The 18778-nt window shown below is 42.6% G+C and overlaps 1 protein-coding gene across 11 annotated transcripts in view; it reads right to left on the reverse strand.

Moving 5' to 3' along the window:
• The window catches only part of LOC137431748 (uncharacterized), a 180388-nt gene that overhangs the window by 147821 nt on the left and 13789 nt on the right, over nt 1–18778 (reverse strand). The window contains exon 1 of one of the 11 annotated variants that reach the window (XM_068123419.2): nt 6354–6452. The exons of 9 other annotated variants lie outside the window; for them this stretch is intronic. The gene's annotated coding sequence lies outside the window, so the exon portion shown is untranslated. Of the gene's footprint in view, nt 1–6353; nt 6453–18778 lie in introns of those variants that run through there. One more of the 11 variants, XM_068123417.2, reaches the window with a different exon arrangement.

Consider the following 18778-nt stretch of genomic DNA (forward strand, 5'->3'; position numbering starts at 1 on the left):
CACAACTTTTTGAGATATCTTGTTCACAAACCTACAAACATACAAAGGGTGAAAACATAACCTCAATCCACCTTTGGTGGCAGAGGTAATAATAATAATAAGAAGAAGAAGAACAATAGGCTTCCAGTGGAGAATTTTTTTCCACTGTAGGCCTAATCTCGCATATAAAACACAATGGCAGTTTGTACTGATGTCTGCACCTCCCCCCACCTTCCTCAGGGGACAATTCGAGTGAGGTTTTAAAGTTTTTTAATTTGAGTCGTGAAAAACATTTTCCATAAAAGAGTAATGACGTCTCTTCTATTGGAATTGTAGACAGTGGCTTGCAAACCAAGCCTCAGGGGCGGTGTACGGAAGCGTTTTATTTTTATTTTTTCCAAATAATAAATACAAGGTGCAGGGAGGTGAAATTTGCTGCACATGATGTGTAACACACACACACAGAGTAAAACGAGTGTTCATTTCCGTCGGTATGATATATTAAATTTAAAAAAGATAAAGCACACCTGACGGGACAAAGCCAAGGCTTCAGACTTTGGCACGCTCACGAGGCTGAACCGTCGAATAAACTGTTCGACACCATCATTTTTGATGGCCTTTTATACAACTAACGTAATAATAAACTCGAAATTCTTGACTGGGGAACTGGCATGCTCTTTGATATGACAACATATGAAGGATAATTGGAAGCAAAGCCATAAAAAGGCAGAAAGCAGTGTGGCCACACCTACAATGGATTGAAATGACGATGCATGGAAATATGGATACAGACACAAAGTGGCGCACTCACCACTTGGCTTAAGAGGACGTGTGTCCGGTTTATGACCGACTAATATGCATCGCACATAAAGTTGGTTTATTTGTAGGTTTTTGCTTTTCAAATGAACCGAGGAAATGCTTCATCGTGGATTCAGTATATAGTCCTCATGAACGGAATTCAGTATATGGGAAAGTAGCACGAGCAGATTGCTGAAGAAATACCAAGTTGTCCCGCCATAAACCACAACATACACTGCGTTGCAAACGCGGGCCGGCAGGGGAGCTGGGTGAGCGCACTTGCATTCGAGCGGTCTGGCCTTGGTTCGAATGTCAACCGAGATCTAACCCATCATCGTGGTGTTTCGCATGCATTGATGTACATAACGTCCCTCAGAAGGAAGTCAAACCAGAAGATCAGTCTGTCTGCACTTGTCATCAGTGTCAAAGATCTCATGGTGCCTTTCACAACGAGTAGATGATTAGCAACGGTACCCTGAACAAATTACAAATTTCCTTCCCCGGCCGAACATCAGGTCGAGCAAGCTGGTTCCAGAAATATATGGGCGGGCTGGAACCGTTCCCACGACCTCCACCCAACACACCCCCCCCCCCCCCATGACAGCGCTGAAGAATTTTGAATGGAGAACAAAACCACCAATGCCTTGTGAGGTCATTGCGTAATGATGAACAGTCCTTTGAGAAGTACTACAGGAGGATGCCTTAATGTGCAATCAGGTGACGGTGAAAGACCTCGACACCATGCCTGTGTGTACCAGTAATATTTCCAATAAATTATTGAATAGGCATACATCAAGGATGAATTGGGCAAGTCACCAAGTGGCCCACAAAATTATGTGATTTCAATTTATCTTGCAGCAGTAGTCATCACTTCATATCATAGATCAAGACAATCTTGGGGGGAAGCTTGCCAGTACTTTTTTAACATTCTCTATGGCCTTATTCATTGGTTCAGTTCGTATTCTAATAGATAAGTTAATTTGGACAGGGATCAAACTAGGCCTTTTAACTACGATGGTAGAACAAATGCTGAGACAGCGGAACACAATGGTTTGTATGAAGGAGCATACACAACTCATACTGTGAGAGTCGTCCTTGACTTTCTCCAAGAAGGTTTTGAAGACGGTGACATTTCTTTCAAGTTTCCCGACAGACACCAATGTGGGATGACACAGCACGATCCCGGCCCCGACTTAAATTCCTGTGATTACATTTCCAATGGGACATTTGAAAAGTCAAATCTTCAAAAAATGTAGGAAGCAAACTCTCACGGAGCTGAGCAAGAAAGTCGTGGAATTGCGCAATCCAATCGAAGAGGGGGAATAGAAGGGTTGGGTTTCTTCCTTTTTCTGTCAATATCTGAGTTGTATCTCAGATCCAGCTGGGACTTTCTGAATGAAATTTTGCATCATTAACAGGAATAGGAAGTATGCGGGGTTGACCTAATTTTTTTAACCATGACCTAATTTGAAGGCCATGACCGAATTACTTTTTTTTTTTAACCACAACTCAAGGTTTGTCCAATCATAATGAAATTGTCCACTAAGTAGCCTAGATCAAGGTACATTAACACTTAATTTACACCATTCATACCACTCAGGTTAAAGGTCAAGTTCAAATGGTGGTCTGAAACAAAAGTTTTTTGTCATTGCTCAATTTTGTCAATGTGGAATTTCACAGACCGCTTGGCTTTCCAAGATGTTATTGCATCATAATAGTGTACCTGCACTAATATTGTGCACCTGATATTTGTTTTGTGTCCTTAACCTACTTTTTTGGATTGTGACATAATTAACTAAAAACACCTTTTTGATCATAACTGAATAACTTTCCTCCGATTTTCACTATGTTGAGCTTTATGGATATATTGTAGACAGGGACATATTTTCTTAATGTACAATCTATCCCTAAATGGTGAAGGTCAAGGTCATGTGACAGTCCCAACATAATGTAGCAATCATTGGATTGCAGGTGCAGTGGGAGAATTACCCTTGGCGATCGCAAATATCTAGTTTACAACTGCTGAGCAACCATCCTGAGGGCAAGCATTTTGTACTGCAAGTGTGCAGGAAAGTAACTTTACGCAAATTCATATCGCCCTCTGTCATGAGCAAACGCTGCTTGCGCATCAGTAAAGAGCAAAAGAAGCATGTACGCATAGGACATGCAAGCAAAGGAACCGATGTCTTTTCTGTATTCTGAACTCAGGTACTCGTCACACACGAGAGCACACCACTTGAACAAACAAAACTTGTTCCACGTGTCTTTAGCGACCACTTCATCGGCAAAACATTTTGTCGATTACCACAAAAGTCTCACGAATATCTACGCTGCCGTGTTGGCATCGCGCATTAATCACCACGCAGGAGCATCCAAGCAGCAGCAAAACTTCCTCTTGAATGAAATTCAAGAATCGTGGCTGGTAAAGGGAGCCTCTACAACGTGACCCCATTTGTTACCTCGTCTGAGCCACGCACATGCAGATCCAAAGCCACTGATTATTTGAAAAAGAAATAAATGAGCATAACCAAAGCAGCAACAGGCAACACAGCTGCAGCCAAGTTAACATAAATTATCCTTGGCAGATGCTCAATGCGCTCCATATGCCAAGAAGAATCTCAAATTACACTCGCAGTTGCTAAACCAGCTCCCCTCAAAACAAACCGCAAAAATTTATACAAACCATGCAATAATTAGGAGGCAAAAAGGACACAGTAAATCACGCTGACCTTCTCTACGCCAGCCCACAATGATGAATTCCCATGGCCAATCTATGGCACATCAGGCCAGCCCCAATATGCAGGCTGTCTGTTTGCCTTTCCTTATCGTACGTATACATATACTTAGAAAAGGTAGCTTTTCACAGTGAAGAGTCCAAAGGTTGAATAAAAGCAGAAACTCACTTTCAGCAGGTACCACCTGCTCGGATGATTGCAAAATAAATTCGCACCAGACCTGGCATTTGTAAAAACTGTAAATAGGTGTTTTGAAAATGGTTCTGCAAATATCGATGCAATCCTCTCCTCTTCTGATCTTGAACCCAAGTCTTGGTGATAATACACGATACAAATTACTTCGCCAACGCTCCCTCGTATTCCTTCATGTAGCCAACTCCACAGTACATCACACTCTATCCCACCGACAAACAGACAGCAACTAGCTTGCTCTCTGCCGATATGCAATTCATTAGGTGCTGGTCTAAGAAATTCAGCATGTCGTTCAATCCTGGAAAGTATCCCACCCTGTCGTTCATGAAGGATAGTCAAACAAACCCAACCATCTGTTTCCATGATCAATCACTGGAAGAGGTTCTGTCTCTTGACTTGCTCGGCCTCACCAACAGCCTCGGCCTCCCTTGGGCACCAATATAGAAAAGATGGTCCCCAAAGCCACCCGCATACTGCGCATCATTCTAAATCATAACTACTCACAGCACTGGGCCTTTTTGTCCATGGTTCAATAGAATACTGATCCTTCATTCTGGGCTGGTGTGCCTGCTTCAAACTGCCTGTCATCGTTTTGGAAGTATGTCAAGCATTATTGATTATTATTGACATATCCCAGAACTAGAACGGCACTCATTAGAGAGCATACCTCCACCTGGTGAACAGTTTACAGTTTGTATCTCAGAGTAGACCAGAAAATCGCAATACAGAATTTATATATTGTAGAAATATTATTCATCAAAATTGAATCGATTCTTCCTGGTCTCACACATAACCTGTCCAAAACGTTTCATCCGAATCCATCCATAACTTTTTGAGATATCCTGCTATGTATCGTTTTTGGCCCCATCTCCCAATGGTGAAGAATCCCTTAAAAATTCAATGAATCCATATTCAGATCTTCACAAAAATCGAATCAAACCGTCCTTGTCAGACACCCAACCGGTCCACCAGGTTTTGTCCAAATCCGTCCGCAACTTTTTGAGATATCCTGCTATGTAGCGTTTTTGGCCCGATCTCCCAATGGTGAAGAATCACTTCAAATATTCTAGTAGCCGGATCCGTATCCGGATCTTCACCAAAATCTAACCATTTCGTCCTTGTGCCATACGCTACATTTCTGCCAAATCTCGTCAGAATCCATCCACAACTTTTTGAGATATCCTGTTCACAAACGGACAGACAAATGAAAAACAACCTCCATCAACCTTTGGTGGCAAAGGTAATAAGGAAAAGCCACAAAGCCTGTTGCTGTCATGGGCACAAACTGGTTGGAGGACTTTTTATTTAACTGCATCTCCTTCCAGTCTTGCTCTCTCCGCTCAGATTCTCTCTAGCTCCTCCACAACACATTCCTCCGGTAATCCCCTCCTGGTTAAACTTAAAATCCACACAGACTGCACACCTCTGCTCTTTTGTTCCTCTGTCAAAGTTTGTGGAACTGCCTTCCTGAGGCTACCAAATCCCACTCTTCCCCCCAAGGGCTTCAGGGTGGTGGTGTAGGCATCTCATGTCACCTTTCCTTTTCCTACCAACAACATTTTATACCACAATTGACCTTACCGAACCCAACACTCCATTCACACAGACAAGTTGCATATTTTGCTCTTAATCTCATCACTCTTCCACGGCCTAGATTTTGCAAAGGAAAAAATAAAAGGAGATTCAGCTCTAATGGACATGTATTAATGGCAAACGTTTTGAAATGGATTTAAAGAACAAATGGATGGAAGCTCATGCAAACTTGTTATAGAATCATCATGTCCCTCCAAAGAAACAAACAGCAACACAAGAAAATGCCGGCACGTGATAGCCTACGTTTGTAAACCATTTAACGCTATCGGGATGTCTTGCCAAGTAATCTTTATATATCCAGGTGTTTTGGGTTTCATAGCCATATAGCAATGTACACAACCTACAGATATGTCTGCCAATGCAAAATAACAAATAAAACAGACCAAATAAATTCACGAAGAACTTTGGCCGAAATTATAAGCATCACCAGCTTGTCACTCCCAAGCAGCGATGTAAGAAGCCAATCAGTAATGGGAACATTCAAGCACAAATTGGACAATGCCCATAAGAACCAGTGATTAGTTGCGGGCAGCCCCACTGGCAGCTAGCAAAGCATGCCTCAAATTCCAGCAATAGCTACAGAGTGCATAAAGGGGCTTTGGCTGTATAAACAATCCGCTTTCAAACATGCTTCCGAAAAACTATCGGATAAAATCTAAAAAGGAAAGAACGAATGCATCGTTCAACGAGTGGTCCACAGTCATCTCTGAAGCTCGTCCGTGCACCAATGATCAGAACATGGTGCAAGATGGCATATTGAAATATCATAAATAAATAAAACATAGCACACAACTTTCATCTTTGTCAAAGCCAAACGCTCGTTGAGTCGTTTACCTTTGCAGAATGGGACACACAAACATCAATGACATCATATACAATTTGCATGAAAATAACCGTTTAATCAAATAGTTGTTATTTTACTACACTATTCAGGCCAGCGTTTCTTTACACCAAATGGGACACACTGTTCCAAAGACACGTTTGACACTAAAGCACCGTAAGATGCGTTGAAGCTCAGAAACACGACAAGTAAATGAAAAATAAACTCAAACTCACGGATATCCTCTCACATCCGAAGGAGCATGCGTCGCCACTGTTTGCTCTTCTGCCGAGTTTCAGAAGCAACAAGCACACAAAAACACTTCATTAGGCTGACGTCATAGGCATCTGCCTGTGTTTGCTCAGAAAGCTAAGTGCTCTTGGGTGGTGGGGACAGGGAGGAGGGAGGATGAAGATGCTAGCCAATATGCTTCAATGGTACAACAGAACGATACGCATTTCCACCTTCAATTGCATCGTAAACTAGAATAGCACTTGGTAGGGCACGTACCTCGACCAGGCTGAACAGTTTACATTTTGTATCCTACTGATAGGATATGGATCTGGACCTCAACCAAAATCGAATTGGCTTGTTCTCATCACATAACCAACTCAACCACCAAACTTTTCAAGCATCATATCAGTTTTGGCCGGGATATCTCTAAATGGCAACAAATCACCAAAAAAAAAAAAAAAAATTACAGTATCTGGATCTGGATCTTCACCAAAACCGAATCAATTCTTCCTTGTCACACAGACCATTTGCCCACAAAGTTTTGTCTGAATCCGTCCACAACTTTTTGAGATATCCTGTTAACAGGCAAACAAACAGACAGAAAAGCAAGCAAGCAGCCAGGGTCGAAAACATAACAGTAGTTAGAACGAAATGCAGTGGAGTACATTTTAATGAAAAAGGATGTAAAATGGCATGTGCGGGGGAGGAGGGGGGGGGGGGGGAAGGGTTCACGACAAAAATAAAAATTCCATTAACCAGCAAAATCGACAAGCATTTCTAGTACACAAATGTGTCCGATATATACAGGAGAGCATATTATTAAAATATGAACAGGTATGAAATCGGATATTCATTGCAAAAGCTCTTCTACAAAAGATGGCCAGTGGTGATCTGGTAAAAGCCATTACAATCGTACAGAATTTACACTGCCCATCAACCACTGTATATTGTCTGTGCTACAAAGACTTACTTTTGCGGGAACTGATTTTTCCACCTGCATTGTATTCTCATCATGGAAAGAAAACTGGCGATCAATTTGCTGTAAATAGATTAATCCAAAGCAAATACATGTACCCCACCACAAAGGCCTAATCCATTTTGGATCAAAGGCTATTTCTACATGGTATAAGGCTTGTGGAGGAGCTGCAACACAAATCACATACATGCAGACAAATGAGACAACACTGGTCTTGCCTTTAGACAAACACCACCGCTGACCTTTGCAAAGTGACCAACTTTAAAGCTCCTGGGTACCAGAGATGCCATCTGACACAGTGACACAGCGCTTTTCTCTCTGCAGCCACAGAGACAATTAAATAGAAATCCCACCCCAATCGGCCCACCGATGGTAAAGGTGAAGGTAAAGTGAAGGTCACTCAATGGTGAAGAATCACTTAGAAAATTCTACTAGCTGGACCCGGATCCGGATCTTCACCAAAATTGAATCGATTCTTCCTCGTCACGCACACAACCTGTCCAACAGGTTTCGTCCAAATCCGTCCATAACTTTTTGAGATATCGTGCTATGTATCGTTTTTTTTGCCCAATCTCTCAATGGTGAAGAATCCATTTTAAAAATTCCACTAGCCGGATCCGAATCCGGATCTTCACCAAAATCTAATCATTTCGTCCGTGTCACATACGTATGTCTGCCAAATTTCGTCCGAATCCATCCACAACTTTTTGAAATATCTTGTTCACAAATGGACAGACAGGGGTGAAAACATAACCTCCATCCACCTTTGGTGGTGGAGGTAAGCATTGTGACTTGTTTATTCAAATTTGCCCCAAATAAGACTGAAAGGCACTAAATGTGAAGGGATACAGAGAAAAAGAAGTGGAAAAACTGGCAAAACCTTCATCTCGTCCTGAAACAAGGAAACCTCTTCACAGGACCGCTGTGACATTAGTTGGAGTGCAAAACAAAAAAATTCAGAATTTAACCATTTTGAATAGGTTTTTGTAAAACGATGCGAAGTGTGCAGAGCATGAAACCACATGGGTTAGATGGCGTCAAATTAAACTCAAACTTGGTGCTGAACGTCGTAATGAAAATGTTGTACAAAATGCAGGGACTGGCATCTTTCCCTTCGAGAGAACCTTTCCTGGCTTGTCGGTCGTATCAGCTCGCACTGGCCACGTCCAGAGAATACAACAATGGCTTCAGCGCATTCACCCTAGTCTTCACAAACAGCACTTCTCCAGAAAATTTCGGTCCATCGTATGGGACGACAGGTTCTTACATTTACCTAGAGACAGGTTAATGCTTTAACATATGTACAGAGGCCTGCTCAGAATACAACACGACACTACATCTGGCAGTCTTCCACAAATTGAGTTACTTACCATCACTACACTCTATGACGTGCATTTCACTTCCTTAATATTTCTCCAAGGGTGAGCAATACATGTTCATTGCCAAAGTCAGTAATATTCTGATCGGTGACATCCATCACTTCATGCGTCGATGCTGCACGACACAAAAGTCATCCTGAAAACATGATATAAATACTCAGGCTCATACCTGTGCCTTGTTCAAATCTTGACCCAGGTATAAACACCATCCTTGCGTTTTGCACGCAAGGTGATGCATCAACATGGACGACGTCCATCGGATGGACATTTAAATGAGCATCACGCATGCCGGCATTAGGTGGAAGATGATAGATAACCAACGACACATTATTGCCGGAACCATGCTCGCATTCTAAATTCCTGTGGGAACCCAGAGGGATCATTGCATTGGCGGCACAGCAGTCCTCAGAACGATGCAACCAGCAGGCCCAAATTCAGAATCCAATCCCAATTCAAACATGCATGTACTAACGATCTTGGGTCTCATCAGGGGCTTGGCTGATCCCCAAATCCCGATTAAAACCCCATCACCATAGAAGGTAGAAAATTATTTCCACTGCACCTTGCAATGGAACCTCTGCAAAATCACCATAAAAATCTGGTGATCTCTCAGGAGATGTGAAAGAAATCCGATAAGAATTTCAGATTCCCAAGGACTTTGCCACTAGTTTGATTCCACATGGATTAAATATTTTGATAACAGATGCTCCAGAAAACAGTGAATTTAAAAAAAAAAAAACTAGAGCTTCCAGGGAAGCAGAACTCAACTGAACTGACTGGACAACTTTAAAGTAGGTCAGTTGTCTGTACTAGATTTGACTTGAATGAAAAGCCAACAACCTTGTGTAATAATTTTAAGGTCCTTGTATCCTTATACTTGTCCTTGTTTTACAATTGATACAATGTTACACTTTGCAACAATGTTGCAGAAATATAGTTGTGTGGGCGGCCATTTTGTGACAGATCGGGTTGACATGCGATAGCAACCTACCTTGTGTGGTAAGAGTCTCACACACCAAGTTTGATCAAAATCCATAAATATTTGTGGACGTTAAAGTCTTAACGTCGTTTCGAAGCTGAAAACAATATGGTGGCCTATGGCGGCCATTTTGTGACGGATCGGGCTGAAATGTAATAACAACCTGGTCCTTGGGGTAAGGATGCTGCATGTCAAGTTTGGTCAGAATCGGTTGATATTTGTGGACGCTGGAGTGTTAACGTCGAAAAGTTAACGGACAACAGACGACGACGGACGATTCAGGATGTGATGAACTCAACTGGACAGTAGTCCAGTTGAGTTTAAAAAAAAACCATGGCAGTGCTGTGTTCTGGTGAGATTATGGTGCTACCATTACGGGTTTTTATTTCTACTGTATAAACAAACTGAAAAGAAGCCTTCACAATTATATGGGGGAAACAAATATTAAAGTACGGACTATAAATATTTTTTATAACGACAAAGTTATTCTGACATTAGAAAACAGTAAATTTGACCAGATCACAAATTACTTTCAGGCAACACATGACAAACTAGAATTGGAATGCTTGATATCAAACTAAAATCTGAAAATTATCCATGCATTCTTCTTTTCCTCCTCCACCTCCTCCTCCTCATTATATTCTTCTCCTTTCCCTTCTCCATCCCCCTCCCCCTCTTCCTCTCCCCTTTGAAAGAGGCGAGGTCCAATGGCACCCAATCTCAGGCCCCGCTTTGACCACAATACTCTTCCACTTCCCTCTGTCCTCAGCGAACTCTCTCCACTCTCCAACCACCCGCACACCTTACTGATATCCATCCTCACACAATCATCCCATCTCAACCGCAGTCTACCTCTTTTCCTCCCACCGTGTTCCCTCAACCTATCCACTCTCTGCCATTCTCTCTTCCATCTGCACCAGGTGTCCAGCCCATCTCAACCGGCAATTCACCAATCTCCCTGTCAAGCTCATCTGCACACCAATCTCCCCCCTCAGTTCATTCATTCTCCTATTCACCTCTTCACTCCCACAATCCTCCTGACTCAGTTGTTCTCACAAACCTGCAGCCTATGTTGATGTCTCTGCCAGTGCCACCACCTCCAGACTGTAAAGGTAGGCCGGCATTACACAATATCAGAATCTCCCCTTTCAATGTCCTGGAAATCTTTGTCTGCCATTACACCCTCCACCCTCCTCCACACATTCACAACCACCTGAATCCTCCTCCGCACCGCTGCCTCTGACTTACCATCCCCGGTCACTGTTCCCCCCAGGTACTCAAACCTACTTCCCTGTCTGATCTCCTTCCCCTCTAACTTGTTATTCATGTATTTTCTCTGTGACCCGACCCACACCACCTCAGTCTTCTCCATGCTCATTTTCAGTCCATGTTTCTCAAATGCCTCCTTCCACTCCCCCCCAGTACTTCCTGCATCGCCCGCTCCCTCTCCACAACAGCCAGATCGTCCACATACAACATCCTCCCCAGAATACCTTTCACGTTTGCCTTCCCGCTTACCAGCTCCATCACGATGATAAATACGAAAAGTGCATTGGACGAAATGCCAGCAGAGCTTCTGAAACATGGACAGCATGTCATCACAGAGCTCACAGTCCTGTTCAATAAGATCTGGAAAGCGGAAATTGTTCCAGCTGAGTGAAGGCAAGGGGCAATTGTTAGGCTACCAAAAAAAAGGAGACCATGGTGACCAACAATCGGAGGGGTATAACACGCCGACCTGTATCTGGTAAAGCTTTTGCACAGTGCTCCTTAACAGACTAAAGGAAGATGTAGAGGAAATCCTTTTTGAGAAGAGTCTGGTTTTCGAAGTAGTCGATCATGCATAGAGCAGTTTTTCAAACTGAGGAACATCAATGAACAGAGCCTGGAATATCAGAAGTTACTCATCATCAAGTTCATAGACTTAAAGAAGGCCTAGTTCTTTGATAGCATCCACCAACAGTCATTAGGGAACATTACAAGACAGTATGGATCCCACAGCGATGTATCAAAATATTTAAAGCTCTGTACGAAAACTCCAGTTGCTGCATAAACACCAGCTCTGGGACTAAAGGCTCTTGATATTGTTACAGGAGTATGCCAAGGGTGCATATCCTTCCCTTTCCTATTCCTTTTGGTTATTGACTTTGTAATGATGAAAGCCATGACAGGTGCCAACGTCGGCATCTCATGGCAGCAACGTTGCTTGACAGACCTTGACTTTGCAGATGACGTTGCACTGTGGGCTGAAGATTATACTGGGCTCCAGGATATGACCTCTAGCTTGGAGAAATGCAGTGCCAAAGTCGGCCTGTGCATCAGCTGTGCAAAGACAAAGACCATGATCAAACAACAACAACAACAACAACAACAACAACAACGTCACCGTATTGCAGTTGGTCAAGAAAACTGAGGAAGCTGACAATTTCCTGTATTTAGGTAGCACACTCTCCTGGGAAGGTGATGCTGAGATTGATGTCCACACAAGAATTGGCAAGGCAGCCTCAGTTGTTCAGTGCTTCTGCAAATTATGGAAATCGACCACTATTGACATTGCCACCAACTTAAATAAAACTCTACATGTCCCTTGTAGTGCCCATTGCGATTTATGTCAGCGAGACGTGGAAGAGAACAGCGGTGTCACATAAACTGGATGTATTTCACCAACGGTGCCTCTACAAGATTCTTGGAGTCACATGGAGAAACAATATCACAAACAAGGAAGTGTTAAAGAGAACTGGGTTAAGGTGCCTCGCAGACATCGTAACACAAAGATTGAGGTTAGCCGGACATTTTTTTTTTGTCTCCCTGATACCCGCTAGCCATCGAATGGATACCACTAGGTGGTAAAAGGAAACAAGATCATCCAAAAAAAAGACCTGGCTTTTAAAGACCACAAAAGAAGAAACCACATGGATGAGGGCAAGAGAAATTGCTATGGACCAGACAAGATGGCGACACTTTGCTGCCCAATGCCCCACTAGGGACAGGAGGAACTAAGTCCAAGTAAGTAAGAAGTATATACCACTAGGTGGTAAAAGGAAACAAGATCATCCAAAAAAAAGACCTGGCTTTTAAAGACCACTAAAGAAGAAACCACATGGATGAGGGCGAGAGAAATTGCTACGGACCGGACAAGATGGCGACACTTTGCTGCCCAATGCCTCCACTAGGGACAGGAGGAACTAGGTCCAAGTAAGTAAGAAGTATATACTTGAACACTGAGAGAGTGTTCTATTAGTTCTAGTTTAAGTTATTGTTGTTGGTCTTTAACCACCACCATTATCTCACCTTGTGGGGTCGGCCAGGGGAAGCTTGGCCCTCGTCTTTTACGAACCGGCTTGGCCAGGCCTGATGTTCGCCTAGTTAGGGTAGGAATTTTGAAATTGGCCGTGGTACCAGCGATACTCACCTACTCTTTGTGAAGGACACCATGGGATATTTAATGCCCACCAACCCATGCTGGTAGACGGGTCTCCGTTTCATGTATACCCGAGGGCCGGCACACACATTGATGAAATCACCCTGCCTGTGAAACACCAAACTGATAGTTTATAGCTGGGTCGAGATTAAAAACACAGGCTAGACTCGTACCTCTAGGGAGTCTAGGCCATCCTGTCAGCCGATAACTCTAGTTTAAATGGTTTCTTGGGGGGGGGGGGGAAAAAAAAAAAAAAAAAAAAAAAAAAAAAAGGTTTCCAACATGTAACACAAGACACGATAATTGGCATTTTCGAACCTTCTTAAAAAGAGATTATCAAATTTAAACTATTCTGGATTAGCAGCCCAGTTTAAACAGCATATTTGACTGATGAGCAATTGGAAAGTCGTTAACACACCAGGTTAATGCAAAATGACAATTCTTATGCAGAATAGGAACAAAAATAAACCCGTAAAAAGCTGTGGTTGGTAAAGGAAGGTCATTACAAGGACTTGAAAATAAATAATCATATTCCTTGAGTGGGAATTTTTTTCTAAAATAAGAAAACATATTGTGGTTAGGTTTTCAGCAAATATGTTGCATCACGTGATGTTCTTTTCTCAGTTAAAAGCATGCAGCACCACAAATGCCATTCCGCAATTAATTCACATCGGCAGATAAGCTTTGGCCAAATTCTCAAAGATATATATCCAACTGCTCTTCCATCTGAGTTTTATTTTTATTTTTTCCAGCCGCAATAATTTGGGTCAGGCAACATAAATAAGTTGGTGATTGTTTTTCATCACAAAGCACCTGTTTTATGAGATAAAAAGCCAAAATGTGCAGCTTTGGCCCAACTGGGAAGAGCTTTGACTTGACCGCCAGAAGTCATCTTGAGCTTTCCCAGATCTGCCCGACAAAGCATCCCACCTCACACACAATAAATAACCAACCCATCTTGTTACCTCACAAAAGGTGGACGCAGGTTATGTTTTCACCTGTCAGCACAGTATCTCAATTATGGACGGATTCGGTCGAAACTTGGTGTACAGGTTTGGTGCGTGACAAGGGTTAATTGATTAGATTTTGGTGAAGATCCAGATGAAAATATGTTTTTAGTTTTCCAGGTGCTTCTTCACCATTGAGTGATGGGGCTAAAACGATATATGGCACGACATTTCAAAAAGTTGTGGATGGATTGTGGCAAAAGTTGGTGGACGAGTTGGGTTGGTAAAAAGAACATACTGGATTTGGGTTCAAGTCCAGATGCAGATCCGGCCCATCAGTGGGATACAAAATGTAAACTGTTCAGCCTGGCTGAGGTATGCGCTCGACCGAGTGCCGTTCCAACTTCCGACACACGATCTGGAGCTAACAAAGCATTTTCATGCTGAAGGCAAACGCATTTAACACTTTGTTAAACAGATAATTCCATCATATGCTCTTAGCATTATAAAGCAACCACAGGCCATTTGATAAGATTTACATTGTTGATTCCTTTCAACTCACTCGCCCAGTGTTAGACACTTAACAAAGTACTTACTTTTTCCACATGCGAAATTTGCATTTATGTTTATTTAAATTATATAATGGACTACAAAATGTAAATGTTTCATGATATTTGTTATATTATATCACCTTTATCTATCAATATTGTTGAAATGAAGATCAAATAGCTGTATGTTGAAAAAGTCAAAACTTTACATGGGGTGTACTTACTTTTTCACATAACTGTATATAATTTTTTTTATATATATATATATATATATATATATATATATATATATATATATATATATATATATATATACATATATATATATATATATATATATATATATATATATAGTTACGGATTTGGGGCTCGGCGCTCCCCTTACCAAGGGGGGGTTAATCGCCTTGTCTTTTAAGCTGGCCGTCCCCCAATCCTCGAAGCTATGACGCTCCTTCCGGTCGGAATTAGCGAGGGTGATTGGTCAATGAAGTCCCAAATACCTACTTACTAACCCGACCTTAAAGCAGGGAAATAACTCCCGCTCGAACCACGGATGAGATGGAAATTGCCGAGCGGTTAGCAATCCGCGGCCCGAGCCATTAACAAAGACTAACCCGATCCTGAGCGGTTTCCAAATAGTGCCACAGGTACTCAATCGAGAAAAGACCAAAACGATCGGATAAGAGGAAACCAGAGTAAGGGAAGAACAAGAGTGGGTTTATTACAAATGTACAAGAAAAGAGGAAACAAAAGGATGTACAAGGAGAAGAAGAAAAAGCAGGACACAGGGCAGGCTTACCTTTTCAGTCTTAACTTATAACAACCCCAGGAGGAACATACACACTCACACGGGATTGTAGTGGTAGGGGAGGAAGGTCCAGGCAGATGGTCCAGGCAATGGGATCCGGCTCCGATCCACTCCAGTCCAGGCTCCGGTTCCGCGAGCGAAACCCGGCAGGCAGCTTCGCGCGTATCGTCGGACGCGAGCGGACCTTACGTATCTCGGGGTTACATATATCGGGGGGGGACTGGGATGCAGCGTACGTAATACGTAGCTCATGCCAGCTCTCTCTCTCTCTCTCTCTCTCTCCATCAATGGCTCGTATCACAGGCAGTTCATGCAATCAGCGTCTCTGCGCAGTCCTTTGAAACAAGCGCGCCTCCCGATCAATAAGTTCATAAAGTGCCTTTCCCAACGAGTCCGTGAAAGGGATTTGCACGCGCGCTTATATATCGCGCTTTGAGATCAATGCGCGTACTTCGAAACCACGACCGCCAGTGAGCTCACCTAAGCCCTGGTTGGTTGACGAGGGCTCACCGGCTCCGCCCTTGACGGCGAGTTGACAGGGCCACGCCTCGTTCCCGGCGCCCAGCCCCCTTCTTCCTCGAGCTTGACCGCATGGTTAATGGCGTTTGATTGAGCAAACTTCAGCTCAACGCAGCTGGCAAGTGAAGGCGCGTAATAGAATTGGGAGAGAGGTTGGCAAGGAAGCGAATGGGGCCTATCTTATTTGATTAATGCAACGCAGATTCAACTATTGGGAACACGGCCTTATCTGACTCATAATAAGGAAACAACTAAAGTTCCTATGGTGTCCTACGTGTTGCATATGAACTAACTATGGGTGTGACCTTTAACCTTTTAAATGATGGAATATTATTTACAAGTATTTACAAAGTGAGGGGTTCTAAAAACCGCAATATATATATCTATATATATATATATATATATATATATATATATATATATATATATATATATATATATATATATATATATATATATAAACACACATACATATAAAAGCTATCTCGTGGTTGCCCCTCATAGCCGAAGACGGCCAATCACATGACCTGCAAACAACCTGGGAATTAGAGTTGGTCGAATTATCGTGCAGGAGCTGCTTCCCAGACAGCAAGCAGTGTAACCTGGTGGTCAAGGGATATCCAGGAAGACATCACCACTCGCTACCTGCTGTTTTAGTCAGGAACTTGCCATTTGTTCAGGGTGACGACTCACCCTCTACTGTTAAAAGGGACGATGGGATCTAATATCCACCAACAACAAATGCTGGTAGCAGAGTCTTCCAAATGAATGTCCTTGCAAAGGATGGCTCACACATCGAGGCCTTGCCTTGAGAAACACCAGGGTGACAGTTTACAGCTAGGTCAAGATTCCAATCCAAGCGAGACAGCTCAAAAGAACACACATCTCAGCTAACCTGCCAGCCCAAAGTCATATTATACAAGTAGATTCCAGATGTGCTTGACTCGGTGAAATTTCAAAACGTATGCTCACAAAAAAAAACCTGCAGCAAATATCCCATTGTTTAAACTCCCATCTCTCAAGGGACAATTCTTCCCTTCTTTCTCAAACCAACTCCACCCCTCCCTTGACAAAATTTCCATCCAACTCCCTCACCAACAAAACACTTCCTTGCAATCACACTCCCTTCACCTTCCTTTTCTCATCACCAGCATCATTTTCACTGTTTCTCACCATTTACAGTAAATCAGTTTGGAGGACTCCTCCACCAACCTCCACCAAAGGAGAACGGAGGTTATGTTTTCACCCGTCTGTCTGTGTCTGTTCACAGGATAAGTAAAAGCCCCAGATAAGTAAAAGCGGTCCATCTCAAAAGGATGTGGATGGTTTAGGACAAAGTTTGGTGGACAGGTTGGGTGTGTGACAAGGACGAATCGATTCAATTTTGGTGAAGATCCTGATCCAGATACTAGAATTTTTTTTAATACATTCTTCCCCATTGGGAAATGAGGCCAAAAAAGGCTGAGCACAATTTCTCAAAAAGTTGTGGACGGATAACAGAACTTGGTTAGATAACAAGAACGAGCCAATTAGATTTTGGGTCAGGTCAGCAGGTCCAGCCCATCAGTGGGATTAAAAAAACGTAAACCATTACATATATAATTACCATTGAGTGATATGGCCAAAAACAACATATAGCACGATATTTCAAAAAGTTGTGGATGACTTATGACAAAACTAGCTAAACGAGTTAGTTAGGTGACAAGAACAAGCTGATTAGATTTTGGTTCAGGTCCAGATCCAGATCTGGCCTATCAGTAGGATACAAACCATAAACTGTTCAGCCTGGTGGAGGTATTAGTGCTCCACTGAATGCCGTTCTAGTTTATTTTCAGCCGTGATTCCCTCAAAGCGGTGCTCCAAGGGTGACACGTGACTTATTTATATACAGTCACGTGAAAAAGTAAGTACACCCCATGTAAAGTTTTGACTTTTTCAACATACAGCTATTTGATCTTCATTTCAACAATATTGAAAGATAAAGGTGATATAATATAACAAATATCATGAAACATTTACATTTTGTAGCCCATTGTATAATTTAAATAAACATAAATGCAAATTTTGCATGTGGAAAAAGTAAGTACACCCCTACATTTATCACTACTTCAAATACCTAAAATTAGAATCAGGTGCACCAGCTCAGGTGCAAATGATTAGAACATGGTTGGAGGATCTTGGAGGAACCTGTCTTATTTAAACTTCAGACATTGTTTGGTTTGCTCTTTGTTGTTGAAGTGTGCGGCGTCACCATGCCTAGATCAAATTAGCTCTCAGAGGCCTTCAGAAAGAAGGTTATAGATGCCTACGAGTCTGGGAAGGGATTTAAAAAGATCTCCAAACAGTTTGAAATCATTCGACTGTCCGGAAGATCATCGACAAGTGGAGAAGATTCCAAACAACTGCCAACTTGTTCAGGCCAGGCCGCCCCAGCAAGTTCAGCCCGAGAGCAGACCGCAAGATGCTGAAAGAAGTCTCTAAGAACCCCAGAATGTAATCATGGGACCTAAAGGTAGCTCTTGCCACTGATGTCAAAGTGCACAAGTCTACCATTATAAAGAGGCTGCACAAATTTGATCGACATGGGAAGTGTGCCAGGAGGAAACCTTTGCTGTCCAGAAAGAACATCAGAGCAAGACTCAAGTTTGCCAATGAACACCTAGGCAAAGACCAGCACTTCTGGAACAATGTGCTCTGGACAGATGTCAAAGGTAGAGCTATTCGGCCACAGTACCAGAAGACATGTTTGGCAAAAACCAAAGACAGCATTTGACCACAAGAACTGTAAAGCATGGTGGTGGAAATATTATGGTTTGGGGCAGCTTTGCTGCTTCAGGGCCTGGGCAGCTC

Source organism: Myxine glutinosa, chromosome 7 (genome assembly GCF_964187855.1).
Source record: "Myxine glutinosa chromosome 7, kmMyxGlut1.1, whole genome shotgun sequence".
NCBI classification, from domain to species: Eukaryota; Metazoa; Chordata; class Myxini; order Myxiniformes; family Myxinidae; genus Myxine; species Myxine glutinosa.